A 14,544-nucleotide genomic window follows, 5' to 3' on the forward strand; every position below is an offset into this window, starting at 1 on the left:
ATAAAGCAGTAGGTAGAAAGTCACTGTATAAAGGCAAGTCTTTTTGATGACCTGTTTCAGAGACACTGGTCTGAATGGCAATAAGAATTTGGGAACTGTTATGTATGTATGGAATACAATGTCGGAAAGTGTGAAAAAACTGTAAAAGGGAATATTATTTGAATGGGGAGAAATTACAACATGTTGTGGTGCAGAGGGACCTGGGGGTCCTTGTGCATGAATCCCAAAAAGTTAGTTTGCAGGTGCAGCAGGTAATCAGGAAGGCGAATGGAATGTTGGCCTTCATTGCGAGAGGGATGGAGTACAAAAGCAGGGAGGTCCTTCTGCAACTGTACAGGGTATTGGTGAGGCCGCACCTGGAGTACTGCATGCAGTTTTGGTCACCTTACTTAAGGAAGGATATACTAGCTTTGGAGGGGGTACAGAGACGATTCACTAGGCTGATTCCGGAGATGAGGGGGTTACCTTATGATGATAGATTGAGTAGACTGGGTCTTTACTCGTTGGAGTTCAGAAGGATGAGGGGTGATCTTATAGAAACATTTAAAATCATGAAAGGGATAGACAGGATAGAGGCAGAGAGGTTGTTTCCACTTGTAGGAGAGGCTAGAACTAGGGGGCACAGCCTCAAAATACGGGGGAGCCAATTTAAAACCGAGTTGAGAAGGAATTTCTTCTCCCAGAGGGTTGTGAATCTGTGGAATTCTCTGCCCAAGGAAGCAGTTGAGGCTAGCTCATTGAATGTATTCAAGTCACAGATAGATAGATTTTTAACCAATAAGGGAATTAAGGGTTACGGGGAGCGGGCGGGTAAGTGGAGCTGAGTCCACAGCCAGATCAGCCATGATCTTGTTGAATGGCGGAGCAGGCTCGAGGGGCTAGATGGCCTACTCCTGTTCCTAGTTCTTATGTTCTTATGTAAACATTGTAACTGTGTAAGACTTGCCACCAGAGGGCGCAACTGTTAGAGGCCCAAGGGTCACCTGCACACCTCGTCCAAAGATTGTCTGCCATGCTGCTTAGGCACTCCGGAGTTGTATTAAAGAGACTAAGGTCACATCAGTTTTAGCTCACAGTATTCAGTCTTGTGGCGTTCTTCCGTACTTAACAGGAACTAAATGTGAATTGAGCAAGGAGAGCTCGGAGGTGCTGGGACATTCCCCGGAGATTGGCTGGAAGCCCTTGGAGATGGGTCTGGGGAATCCCCGCCTTCCCTTCCCTTGTGGCCACGCCCTGTCCCCGCAGGCCCCACCCACCTACCCGTGGCCCCTCCCACACCTGGCCCAGGTGTGGCCTCCGCAATTCAATCCCGAGACAGCGCTGGAGAAGGAGCTGCCAGGTAAGTGAGGCTGGGGAGAGAGAGAGAGAGAGAGATGTGGTGAGTTGGATGATTATAAATGAGAGGGGTTCCTGGCTCGGAACCTTGCCTTTAAGGGCCACTGTGCAAGCGGGTGGAAGCGCTCGCACCTTCCGAGCGCCGGCTACGCTGTTCCAGAGGGAGAGTCTTAAAGGCGCGGGGGCACCATTATATGTCGGCTCACTCACTTTTTTTTTAAACCTGTGATAACTTTTCCAACAAAGTTTCTCTGTCGCAAAAAACTATCTGGGAACACAAAACTCCCCTCCACTGTAATCCTGCCCTGCAGTCAAAAAGTTTGAAAGGCCTCTCTGTGGAGAGTTGAAGTGAAATGCCTCTCTCTGTGTGTTAACTTTGTTGAGTAATTATGTGATTGAAAATACCTTTGGTGTGTTCGAATCTCGCCTCGGTTCACATTCCTCTCAGCCCTGCTCCGACATGTCAGGTTTTGCACACACAACCCCCCCAGGCTGGATTTGTCAATGTTTTTTGGGGGGAGGGAAATGATAGGACAGGAAATCAAACATGTAGAATTATTTCATACTTCTAACTTTTATCTTCCTGCAAAGGAGGGCCCCCTAGTTAGAGCAATCCGGAAGTTCCACTCTATTTCACTATCTCTGACTGGGCAACTCTAAGGTGGCCCTGTCGTTAACCCCTTCAGTACACGTGCTGACCAAGTTCCACCGACATCTCAGTTTCTAGAAAGACAGACTTGCATTTCTGTAGCGCCTTTCATGAGCACCGGATGTCTCAAAGCACTTTACAGCCAATGAAGAACTTTTTTTGGAGTGTAGTCGTTGTTGTAATGTGGGAGATGTGGCAGCCAATTTGCGCACCTGTTTTTTTGTTATGTTGATTTGAGGAATAAATATTGGCCACAGGGAGAACTCCCCCCATGTTCTTCTTCGAAATAGTGGCCATGGGATCTTTTACGTCCAACTGCGAGGGCAGACGGGGCCTCGGTTTAATATCTCATCCGCAAGACGGCACCTCCGACAGAGCGGCGCTCCCTCAGCGCTGCCCCTCCGACAGTGCGGCGCTCCCTCAGCGCTGCCCCTCTGACAGTGCGGCGCTCCCTCAGCACTGCCCCTCTGACAGTGCGGCGCTCCCTCAGCACTGCCCCTCCGACAGTGCGACGCTCCCTCAGCACTGCCCCTCCGACAATGCGGCACTCCCTCAGCACTGCCCCTCCGACAGTGCGGCGCTCCCTCAGTACTGCCCCTCCGACAGAGCGGCGCTCCCTCAGTACTGCCCCTCCGACAGTGCGGCGCTCCCTCAGCACTGCCCCTCCGACAGTGCGGCGCTCCCTCAGCACTGCCCCTCCGACAGTGTGGCGCTCCCTCAGCACTGCCCCTCCGACAGTGCGGCGCTCCCTCAGCACTGCCCCTCCGACAGTGTGGCGCTCCCTCAGTACTGCACTGGGAGTGTCAGCCTAGATTTATGCGCTTAAGTTCCTGGAGTGGGACTACGAACCCACAACCTTCTGACTCAGAGGCGAGAGTGCTACCCACTAAGCCACAGCTGACAGTACCTGAGGAGAGTGAATCGTTAGCAATGTCAGCTAATATCTAAGTAGAATCTCAGAATCAGAAATTTACAGCACGGAAGGAGGCCATTTGGCCCATCGTGTCCGTGCCGGTGGACAAAGAGCCACCCGGCCTAATCCCACTTTCCAGCTCTGGGTCCGTAGCCCTGCAGGTTACGGCACTTCAGGTGCACATCCAAGTACTTTTTAAATGTGGGGAGGGTTTCTGCCTCTACCACCCTTTCAGGCAGTGAGTTCCAGACCCCCACCACTCTCTGGGTGAAGACATTTCTCCTCAAATCCCCTCTAACCCTCCTAATGATTACTTTAAACCTATGGCCCCTGGTTGTTGACCCCTCTGCTAAGGGAACTAGGTCCTTCTTATCCACTCTAAGCCCCTCATAATTTTATACTCCTCAATAAGGTCTCCCCTCGGCCTCCTTGTCCCAAAGAAAACAACCCCAGCCTATTCAATCTTTCCTATGGCTAAAATTCTCCAGTCCAGGCAACATCCTTGTAAATTTCTGTACCGTCTCTAGTGCAAACACATCTTTCCTGTAATCCTGTACTCCAGCTGTGGTCTAACCAGTGTTTTATACAGTTCAAGCATAACCTCCCTGCTCTTATATTCTATGCTAATAAAGGCAAGTAATCGTATGCCTTCTTAACCACCTTATCTACCTGGCCTGCTACCTTCAAGGATCTGTGGACATGCACTCCAAAGTCGATCTTAGTTTCTAAGTGTCAGCTGTGGCCCAGTGGATAGCCCCCTCTCTCGCCTCTGAGTCTGAAGGTCGTGGGTTCGAGTCCCACTCCAAGGACTTCAGCACATAAATCTAGGCCGACACTCCCAGTGCAGTGCTGAGGGAGTGCCGCACTGTCGGAGGTGCTGTCTTTTGGATGAGGCGTTAAACCGAGGGCCCCGGCTGCCCCGTCAAATGGATGTAGAAGAGCAGGGGCGATCTCCCCTGGTGTCCTGGGGCCAATATTTATCCCTCAATCAACATCACTAAAACAGATTATCTGGGTCATTATCACATTGCCATTTTTGGGAGCTTGCTGTGCAAAAATTGGCTGCCGCGTTTCCCACAATGCAACAGTAAGTACACTTCAAAAGTGCTTCATTGGCTGTACAGTGCTTTGAGACGTCCGGTGGTTCTTGAAAGGCGCTATATAAATGTAATCTTTTTTTCTAACTGGGCCTTAGTTACCCAGCTTTGTTGATGTTGAGGAGGCTGTAATTAAGGTAGTGCGAGCTGACATTGAATCACAAGGGAAGACTGGTTCGAAGGTTTGACTCTCAGAAGCTGGATGGTGTGTAGCTGCACGGTATAATTTATGCGAGTGGAGAGGGGTGGTGATGGAAACATGAGTCGCTTCAGTTGACTGGAAGGTGAGTGGCTGGATACTACGGGGAATCCACCTAGAAACCAGACCTGGGTATCAGCCATCGCTCTGTGGGTAACACTCCCGAGTTCAGAAGGTCATGTGTTCACGCCCCATGTGAATACCCAATGCTGGCCGACACTCCCAGTGCCAGTACGGAGGAAAAAACAGAGAATAATTTGCATTTCTATAGCGCCTTTCACGACCACCAGACGTCCCAAAGCGCTTTACAGCCAATGAAGTTTCTTTTTGAAGTGTGGTCACTGTTGTAATGTGGGAAAGCCAATTTGCGCACAGCAAGCTCCCACACACAGCAATGTGATAATGACCAGATCATCTGTTTTTGTTATGTTGGTTGAGGGATAAATATTGGCCCCAGGACACCGGGGAGAACTCCCCTGCTCTTCTTCGAAATAGTGGCCATGGGATCTTTTACATCCACCTGAGAGAGCCCCGGTTTAACATTCATCCGAAAGACAGCACCTCCGACAGTGCGGCACTCCCTCAGTATTGCCTCTCCGACAGTGCGGGGCTCCCTCCGCACTGCCCCTCCGACAGTGCGGCGCTCCCTCGGCACTGCCCCTCCGACGGTGCGGTGCTCCCTCGGCACTGCCCCTCCGACGGTGCGGCGCTCCCTCGGCACTGCCCCTCCGACGGTGCGGCGCTCCCTCGGCACTGCCCCTCCGACGGTGTGGTGCTCCCTCGGCACTGCTCCTCCGAGAGTGGGACTTGGTACGAATTAGGACACGGGGCAGCCGAGGTTTGGACCCCCCCTTAAAACCTACTTCTTTGACCCTTTTTTTTGGCCACCAGTCCTAATATCGGCTGATGTGTCTAGGTGTGAAATTTGGGTGGGTAACGCTTCCTGTGAAGCGCCTCGGGACGTTTTGCTATGATAAAGGCGCTATATAAATGCAAGTTGTTATGTACACACTGGGACATTGGAGAGCCCTGGGTTTGTCCCACATGAGCCCAGCACTCTCCAACTCCTGTTCTCTTTGTGTTGTACAAGGTTCCTCTGCCACATGACATTGTTCATTGAACACGAGCCTTGGAACAGGTTCCTCCAGTTCAGGAACTGCCTTGCAGCGTTTTTGAGCTCCCGTGTAAAATAGTTTCACTGAGGAGGTCAGTGACGTGGTGGAATCACTGCTGTCGGCCCTCCAGTCCCTTTCTCCTCTCTTCCAAGGCCTCTGTCCTCTGGGATCAACAGTCTGGCCAGAACAGTGGACCTCCTCTGGCCAAGTCAATGGATCTTCTCTAGCCCAGTGCTCCCTAAATCCACCCCGGGACTGGATCAGGATTGCCAAATCTGGCGGTACATATTTCTGGAGATGTCACCACATGAACTTCAACTGCCCCGCCCCCCCCCTCCCCCCACTCTCTCGCTATTGGTCGCCCAACATGTCCATCCTCCTGGTGCCCCGCCTTCCTACGCCAATTGGGAAGTGAATATACCCGTCATTCCCCGTTGGCCATCTTTCCCCATATAATGTGGATCAATGTGAGGTTATCCACTTTGGTGGTAAAAACAGAGAGACAGACTATTATCTGAATGGTGACAGATTAGGAAAAGGGAAGGTGCAACGAGACCTGGGTGTCATGGTACATCAGTCATTGAAGGTTGGCATGCAGGTACAGCAGGCGGTTAAGAAAGCAAATGGCATGTTGGCCTTTATAGCGAGGGGATTTGAGTACAGGGGCAGGGAGGTGTTGCTACAGTTGTACAGGGCCTTGGTGAGGCCACACCTGGAGTATTGTGTACAGTTTTGGTCTCCTAACTTGAGGAAGGACATTCTTGCTATTGAGGGCGTGCAGCGAAGGTTCACCAGACTGATTCCCGGGATGGTGGGACTGACATATCAAGAAAGACTGGGTCAACTGGGCTTGTATTCACTGGAGTTCAGAAGAATGAGAGGGGATCTCATAGAAACGTTTAAAATTCTGACGTGTTTAGACAGGTAAGATGCAGAAGAATGTTCCCAATGTTGGGGAAGTCCAGAACCAGGGGTCACAGTCTAAGGATAAGGGGTAAGCCATTTAGGACCGAGATGAGGAGGAACTTCTTCACCCAGAGAGTGGTGAACCTGTGGAATTCTCTACCACAGAAAGTTGTTGAGGTCCATTCACTAAATATATTCAAAAAGGAGTTAGATGAAGTCCTTACTACTAGGGGAATCAAGGGGTATAGCGAGAAAGCAGGAATGGGGTACTGAAGTTGCATGTTCAGCCATGAACTCATTGAATGGCGGTGCAGGCTAGAAGGGCCGAACGACCTACTCCTGCATCTATTTTCTATGTTTCTATGTTTCTATATCTGATCAACTCATAAACAAAAGTCTTCAAACAATTTTTTTAAGTCCCCGATGATGTTTCATACGGACATAAGAATTCGTAGCTGGAGGCGGCCATTCGGACCCTCGAGCCTGCTCCACCAGTCAGTGAGATCATGGCTGATCTTCGACCTCAACTCCACTTTCCCGCCCGATCCCCATATCCCTCGATTCTTTTAATATCCAAAAATCTATCGATCTCAGCCTTGAATATATTCAACGACACAGCCCTCTGGGGCAGAGAATTCCAAAGATTCACCACCCTCTGAGTGAAGAAACTCCTCCTCATCTCAGTCCTAAATGGCCGACCCCTTATCCTGAGACTGTGACCCCTGGTTCTAGACTCCCCAGCCCGGGGGGAAACATCCTCCCTGCATCTACCCTGTCAGGCCCTGTAAGAATGTTGTATGTTTCAATGAGATCACCTCTCGTTCTTCTAAACTCCAGAGAATATCGGCCTAGTCTACTCAATTTCTCCTCATAGGACAATCCCCGGAATCAGTCTGGTGAACCTTCGTTGCACTCCCTCTGTGGCAAACCCTGTCCTGGATTTTTTCTTGCAGTAATCTTCAACTCCTGGAGATTCCAGGGCAGTGAGGGAGGGTTGACCACCCAGAGCCGGATGTAACCTAGTTTTGGACACTACTTTAGTGCGGATGTCAAGGCTTTAGTTTTGGTCTCCATATTTAAGGCAGGATATACTTGCATTGGAGGCTGTTCAGAGAAGGTTCACTCGGTTGATTCTGGAGATGAGGGGGTTGACTTATGAGGAAAGGTTGAGCAGGTTGGGCCTCTACTCATTGGAATTCAGGAGAATGAGAGGTGATCTTATCGAAACATATAAGATTATGAGGGGGCTTGACAGGGTGAATGCAGAGAGGATATCTCCACTGATGGGGGAGACTAGAACTATGGGACATAGTCTCAGAATAAGGGGCCGCCCATTTAAAACTGAGATGAGGAGAACTTTCTTCTCTGAGGGTTGTAAATCTGTGGAATTCTCTGCCCCAGAGAGCTGTGGAGGTTGGGTCATTGAGTATATTTAAGTTTGAGATAGACAGAGTTTTGAGCGATAAGGGAGTCAAGGGGTATGGGGAGCGGACGGGGAAGTGGGGCTGAGTCCATGATCAGATCAGCCATGATCTTATTGAATGGCGGAGCAGGCTCGAGGGGCCGAATGGCCGACTCCTGCTCCTATTATGTTCTTATGTTCTTGGAGAGGTTGACGGAGAGTTATGAGGAGACACGAGGGAATCTGGGACGCTTTTCGTTAGAACAGAGCAGCTCTGGTGGAGATCTGATAGAGGTGTTCAAAATAGAGGGGTACAGTAGCATAGCGGTTACGTTACTGGACCAGTAATCCAGACCCTGGACTAATGATCCGGAGACACGGTTCAAATCCCACCACGGCAGCTAGGGAATTTAAATTCAGTTAATTAAATAAATCTGGAATAAAAAGCTAGTGACCATGAAACTACCGGGTTGTCGTAAAAACCCACCGGGTTCACTAATGCCCCTTTAGGGAAGGAAATCTGCCGCCCTTATCCGGTCTGGCCTATATGTGACTGCAGACCCACAGCAAGGTGGTTGACTCTTAACTGCCCTCTGAAATGGCCCAGTGAGACATTCAGTCGCACCAAACCTGCTACGACAAAGTCAGCACTGTGTGGGAGCACCTTCACCACACGGGACTGCAGCGGTTCAAGAAGGGGGCTCACCGCCACCTTCTCAAGGGGCAATTAGGGATGGGCAATAAATGCTGGCCTTGCCAGCGACACCGACACCTCATGAATGGATTAAAAAACAGTATCAGCTGTGGCTCAGTGGGTAGCACACATGGCCCTCTGGGTCAGAAGGGTGTGGGTTCAAGTCCCACGCCAGAGACTTGAGCACATAAATCTAGGCTGACACTCCCAGTGCAGTACTGAGGGAGCGCCGCACTGTCGGAGGGGCAGTGCTGAGGGAGCGCCGTATTGTCGGAGGGGCAGTACTGAGGGAGTGCCACACTGTCGGAGGGGCAGTACTGAGGGAGTGCCGCACTGTCGGAGGCACAGTACTGAGGGAGTGCTGCACTGCGGGAATGGCAGTACTGAGGGAGCACCGCACTGTGGGAGGGGCGGTACTGAGGGAGTGCCGCTCTGTCGGAGGTGCCATCTTTTGGATGAGATGATAGAGAGGCCCCGCCTTTCCTCTCAGTAACAAAAGATCCCATGGCCACTATTTTGAAGAAGAGCAGGGGAGTTCTCCCCGGTGTCCTGGGGCCAATATTTATCCCTCAATCAACAACAGAGAGAGAGCCCTGTGTCCCATGGGTCAGAGAGAGAGAGAGAGAGAGAGAGCTCTGTTTCCAATGGGTCAGAGAGAGAGAGAGAGAGAGAGCCCTGTGTCCAATGGGTCAGTGAGAGAGAGAGAGAGAGAGAGAGCCCTGTGTCCAATGGGTCAGAGAGAGAGAGAGAGAGCCCTGTGTCCAATGGGTCAGAGAGAGAGAGAGAGAGAGAGAGAGAGTGCCCTGCGTCTCATGGGTCAGTGAGAGAGAGAGAGAGAGAGAGAGAGCGAGAGCCCTGTGTCCAATGGGTCAGAGAGAGAGAAAGAGAGAGAGAGAGAGCCCTGTGTCCAATGGGTCAAAGAGAGAGAGAGAGAGAGAGAGTGCCCTGCGTCTCATGGGTCAGTGAGAGAGAGAGAGAGAGAGAGAGCCCTGTGTCCAATGGGTCAGAGAGAGAGAGAGAGAGGGCCCTGTGTCCAATGGGTCAAAGAGAGAGAGAGAGAGAGAGAGCTCTGTGTCCAATGGGTCAGAGAGAGAGAGAGGGAGAGAGCCCTATGTCCAATGGGTCAGAGAGAGAGAGAGAGAGAGCCCTGTGTCCAATGGGTCAGTGAGAGAGAGAGAGAGAGAGAGATCTGTGTCCAATGGGTCAGTGAGAGAGAGAGAGAGAAAGAGAGAGAGAGAGAGCCGTGTGTCCAATGGGTCAGAGAGAGAGAGAGAGAGAGAGAGAGCCCTGTGTCCAATGGGTCAGTGAGAGAGAGAAAGTGTGAGAGAGAGAGAGAGCCCTGTGTCCAATGGGTCAGTGAGAGAGAGAGAGAGAGAGAGGGAGAGCTCTGTGTCCAATGGGTCAGTGAAAGAGAGAGAGAGAGAGAGAGAGAGAGCCCTGTGTCCAATGCGTCAGAGAGAGAGAGAGAGAGAGAGAGCCCTGAGTCCAATGGGTGAGTGAGAGATAGAGAGATAGAGAGAGAGAGAGCTCTGTGTCCAATGGGTCAGTGAGAGAGAGAGAGAGAGTGAGCCCTGTGTCCAATGGGTCAGAGAGAGAGAGAGAGATAGAGAGAGAGAGAGCCCTGTGTCCAATGGGTCAGTGAGAGATAGAGAGATAGAGAGATAGAGAGAGAGCCCTGTGTCCAATGGGTCAGTGAGAGAGAGAGAGAGAGAGAGAGAGAGCTCTGTGTCCAATGGGTCAGTGAGAGAGAGAGAGAGAGAGAGAGCCCTGTGTCCAATGGGTCAGAGAGAGAGAGAGATAGAGAAAGCCCTGTGTCCAATGGGTCAGTGAGAGATAGAGAGATAGAGAGAGAGAGCTCTGTGTCCAATCAGTCAGTGAAAGAGAGAGAGCGAGAGAGAGAGAGAGAGATCTGTGTCCAATGGGTCAGTGAGAGAGAGAGAGAGCCCTGTGTCCAATGGGTCAGAGAGAGAGAGAGAGAGAGAGAGAGCCCTGTGTCCAATGGGTCAGTGACAGAGAGAGAGAGAGAGAGTGAGAGAGAGAGCCCTGTGTCCAATGGGTCAGTGAGAGAGAGAGCTCTGTGTCCAATGGGTCAGTGAGAGAGAGAGAGAGAGAGAGAGCCCTGTGTCCAATGGGTTAGTGAGAGATAGATAGATAGATAGAGAGAGAGAGAGAGAGAGAGAGAGAGAGAGACCTGTGTCCAATGGGTCAGAGAGAGAGAGAGAGAGAGAAAGAGCCCTGTGTCCCATGGGTCAGAGAGAGAGAGAGAGAGAGAGCCCTGTGTCCCATGGGTCAGTGAGAGATAGAGATAGAGATAGAGAGAGAGAGAGCCCTGTGTCCCATGAGTCAAAGAGAGAGAGAGAGAGAGAGCGAGCCCTGTGTCCAATGGGTCAGTGAGAGAGAGAGAGAGAGAAAGAGAGAGCCCTGTGTCCAATGGGTCAGTGAGAGAGAGAGAGTCCTGTGTCCAATGGGTAAGAGAGAGAGAGAGAGAGAGAGAGAGAGCGAGCTCTGTGTCCAATGGGTCAGAGAGAGAGAGAGAGAGAGAGAGAGAGCCCTGTGTCCAATGGGTAAGAGAGAGAGCGAGCTCTGTGTCCAATGGGTCAGAGAGAGAGAGAGAGAGAGCCCTGTGTCCAAAGGGTCAGAGAGAGAGAGAGGGAGAGAGCGAGCCCTTTGTGCAATGGGTCAGTGAGAGAGAGAGAGAGAGAGAGAGAGCCCTGTGTCCAATGGGTCAGTGAGAGAGAGAGAGAGAGAGAGAGCCCTGTGTCCAATGGGTCAGAGAGAGAGAGAGAGGGAGAGGGAGAGAGAGAGCCCTGTGTCCAATGGGTCAGTGAGAGAGAGAGAGAGAGAGCCCTGTGTCTAATGGGTGAGAGAGAGAGAGAGAGAGAGAGCCCTGTGTCCCATGGGTCAGAGAGAGAGAGAGAGGGAGAGGGAGAGAGAGAGCCCTGTGTCCAATGGGTCAGTGAGAGAGAGAGAGAGAGAGCCCTGTGTCCAATGGGTCAGAGAGAGAGAGAGAGAGAGCCCTGTGTCCAATGGGTCAGTGAGAGAGAGAGAGAGAGAGAGCCCTGTGTCCAATGGGTAAGAGAGAGAGCGAGCTCTGTGTCCAATGGGTCAGAGAGAGAGAGAGAGCCCTGTGTCCAAAGGGTCAGAGAGAGAGAGAGGGAGAGAGCGAGCTCTGTGTGCAATGGGTCAGTGAGAGAGAGAGAGAGAGAGAGAGAGAGCCCTGTGTCCAATGGGTCAGTGAGAGAGAGAGAGTCCTGTGTCCAATGGGTCAGTGAGAGAGAGAGAGAGAGAGATAGAGCCCTGTGTCCAATGGGTCAGAGAGAGAGGGAGAGAGAGAGAGAGGGAGCCTTGTGTCCAATGGGTCAGAGAGAGAGAGAGAGAGAGACGAGAGCTCTGTGTCCAATGGGTCAGAGAGGGAGAGGGAGAGGGCGAGCCCTATGTCCAATGGTTCAGTGAGAGAGAGACAGAGAGAGAGAGAGAGAGCTCTGTGTCCAATGGGTCAGAGGGAGAGAGAGAGAAGGAGCCCGGTGTCCAATGGATCAGAGAGAGAGAGCGAGAGGGAGCCCTGTGTCCAATGGGTCAGAGAGAGAGAGAGCCCTGTGTCCAATGGGTCAGTGAGAGAGAGAGAGAGAGAGAGAGCCCTGTGTCTAATGGGTGAGAGAGAGAGAGAGAGAGAGAGAGCCCTGTGTCCAATGGGTCAGTGACAGAGAGAGAGAGAGCCCTGTGTCCAATGGATCAGAGAGAGAGAGAGAGAGAGAGAGAGAGCTCTGTGTCCAATGGGTCAGTGAGAGAGAGAGAGAGAGAGAGAGTCCTGTGTCCAATGGGTCAGTGACAGAGAGAGAGAGAGCCCTGTGTCCAATGGATCAGAGAGAGAGAAAAAGAGAGAGAGCCCTGTGTCCAATCGGTGAGAGAGAGAGAGAGATAGAGAGAGAGCCCTGTGTCCAATGGGTCAGAGAGAGAGAGAGAGAGAGAGAGCCCTGTGTCCCATGGGTCAGAGAGAGAGAGAGAGAGAGAGAGAGCTCTATGTCCAATGGGTCAGAGAGAGAGAGAGAGAGACAGAGAGCCCTGTGTCCAATCGGTGAGAGAGAGAGAGAGAGAGAGAGAGCCCTGTGTCCCATGGGTCAGAGAGAGAGAGAGAGAGAGAGGGAGAGAGAGAGCCCTGTGTCCAATGGGTCAGTGAGAGAGAGAGAGAGAGAGAGCCCTGTGTCCAATGGGTCAGAGAGAGAGTGAGAGAGAGAGAGAGAGCCCTGTGTCCAATGGGTCAGTGAGAGAGAGAGAGAGAGAACCCTGTGTCCAATGGGTCAGAGAGAGAGAGAGAGAGAGAGAGAGAGCTCTGTGTCCCATGGGTCAGTGAGAGAGAGAGAGAGAGAGAGAGAGCCCTGTGTCCCATGGGTCAGAGAGAGAGAGAGAGAGAGAGCCCTGTGTCCAATGGGTCAGAGGGAGAGAGAGAGAGCCCTGTGTCCCATGGATCAGAGAGCGAGAGAGGGAGAGGGAGAGAGAGAGCCCTGTGTCCAATGGGTCAGTGAGAGAGAGAGAGAGAGAGCCCTGTGTCCAATGGGTCAGAGAGAGAGAGAGAGAGCCCTGTGTCCAATGGGTCAGAGAGAGAGAGAGAGAGAGAAAGCCCTGTGTCCCATGGGTCAGTGAGAGATAGAGAGAGAGAGAGAGAGAGAGCCCTGTGTCCAATGGGTCAGTGAGAGAGAGAGAGAGAGAGAGAGCCCTGTGTCCAATGGGTCAGAGAGACAGCGAGAGAGCCCTGTGTCCAATGGGTCAGAGAGAGAGAGAGAGAGAGAGAGAGAGAGTGCCCTGCGTCTCATGGGTCAGTGAGAGAGAGAGAGAGAGAGAGGGCGAGAGCCCTGTGTCCAATGGGTCAGAGAGAGAGAAAGAGAGAGAGAGAGAGCCCTGTGTCCAATGGGTCAAAGAGAGAGAGAGAGAGAGAGAGAGAGAGTGCCCTGCGTCTCATGGGTCAGTGAGAGAGAGAGAGAGAGAGAGAGAACCCTGTGTCCAATGGGTCAGAGAGAGAGAGAGAGAGAGCCCTGTGTCCAATGGGTCAAAGAGAGAGAGAGAGAGAGAGAGCTCTGTGTCCAATGGGTCAGAGAGAGAGAGAGGGAGAGAGCCCTATGTCCAATGGGTCAGAGAGAGAGAGAGAGAGAGCCCTGTGTCCAATGGGTCAGTGAGAGAGAGAGAGAGAGAGAGAGATCTGTGTCCAATGGGTCAGTGAGAGAGAGAGAGAGAAAGAGAGAGAGAGAGAGCCCTGTGTCCAATGGGTCAGAGAGAGAGAGAGAGAGAGAGAGAGCCCTGTGTCCAATGGGTCAGTGAGAGAGAGAGAGAGTGAGAGAGAGAGAGAGCCCTGTGTCCAATGGGTCAGTGAGAGAGAGAGAGAGAGAGAGGGAGAGCTCTGTGTCCAATGGGTCAGTGAGAGAGAGAGAGAGAGAGAGAGAGCCCTGTGTCCAATGGGTCAGAGAGAGAGAGAGAGAGAGAGAGCCCTGAGTCCAATGGGTGAGTGAGAGATAGAGAGATAGAGAGAGAGAGAGCTCTGTGTCCAATGGGTCAGTGAGAGAGAGAGAGAGAGAGTGAGCCCTGTGTCCAATGGGTCAGAGAGAGAGAGAGAGATAGAGAGAGAGAGAGCCCTGTGTCCAATGGGTCAGTGAGAGATAGAGAGATAGAGAGATAGAGAGAGAGCCCTGTGTCCAATGGGTCAGTGAGAGAGAGAGAGAGAGAGAGAGAGAGCTCTGTGTCCAATGGGTCAGTGAGAGAGAGAGAGAGAGAGAGAGAGCCCTGTGTCCAATGGGTCAGAGAGAGAGAGAGAGAGAGAGAGCCCTGTGTCCAATGGGTCAGTGAGAGATAGAGAGATAGAGAGATAGAGAGAGAGAGCTCTGTGTCCAATCAGTCAGTGAAAGAGAGAGAGCGAGAGAGAGAGAGAGAGATCTGTGTCCAATGGGTCAGTGAGAGAGAGAGAGAGAGAGAGAGAGAGCCCTGTGTCCAATGGGTCAGAGAGAGAGAGAGAGAGAGAGAGAGCCCTGTGTCCAATGGGTCAGTGAGAGAGAGAGAGAGAGAGAGGGAGAGGGAGAGGGAGAGGGCGAGCCCTATGTCCAATGGTTCAGTGAGAGAGAGACAGAGAGAGAGAGAGAGAGCTCTGTGTCCAATGGGTCAGAGGGAGAGAGAGAGAAGAAGCCCGGTGTCCAATGGATCAGAGAGAGAGAGAGAAAGAGAGCCCTGTGTCCAATGGGTCAGAGAGAG

At 51.9% G+C, this 14,544-nt stretch overlaps 1 protein-coding gene across 1 annotated transcript in view; it reads left to right on the forward strand.

Annotated features, from left to right (window-relative positions):
- Positions 1-1,301: 1,301 nt before the first annotated feature.
- Positions 1,302-14,544, forward strand: part of tnk1 (tyrosine kinase, non-receptor, 1) — an 85,031-nt gene continuing 71,788 nt past the window's right edge. The window contains exon 1 of the mRNA XM_070863311.1: positions 1,302-1,339. The gene's annotated coding sequence lies outside the window, so the exon portion shown is untranslated. The remainder of the gene's footprint in view (positions 1,340-14,544) is intronic.

Source organism: Pristiophorus japonicus, chromosome 20 (assembly GCF_044704955.1).
Source record: "Pristiophorus japonicus isolate sPriJap1 chromosome 20, sPriJap1.hap1, whole genome shotgun sequence".
In the NCBI taxonomy this organism is placed as follows: Eukaryota; Metazoa; Chordata; class Chondrichthyes; family Pristiophoridae; genus Pristiophorus; species Pristiophorus japonicus.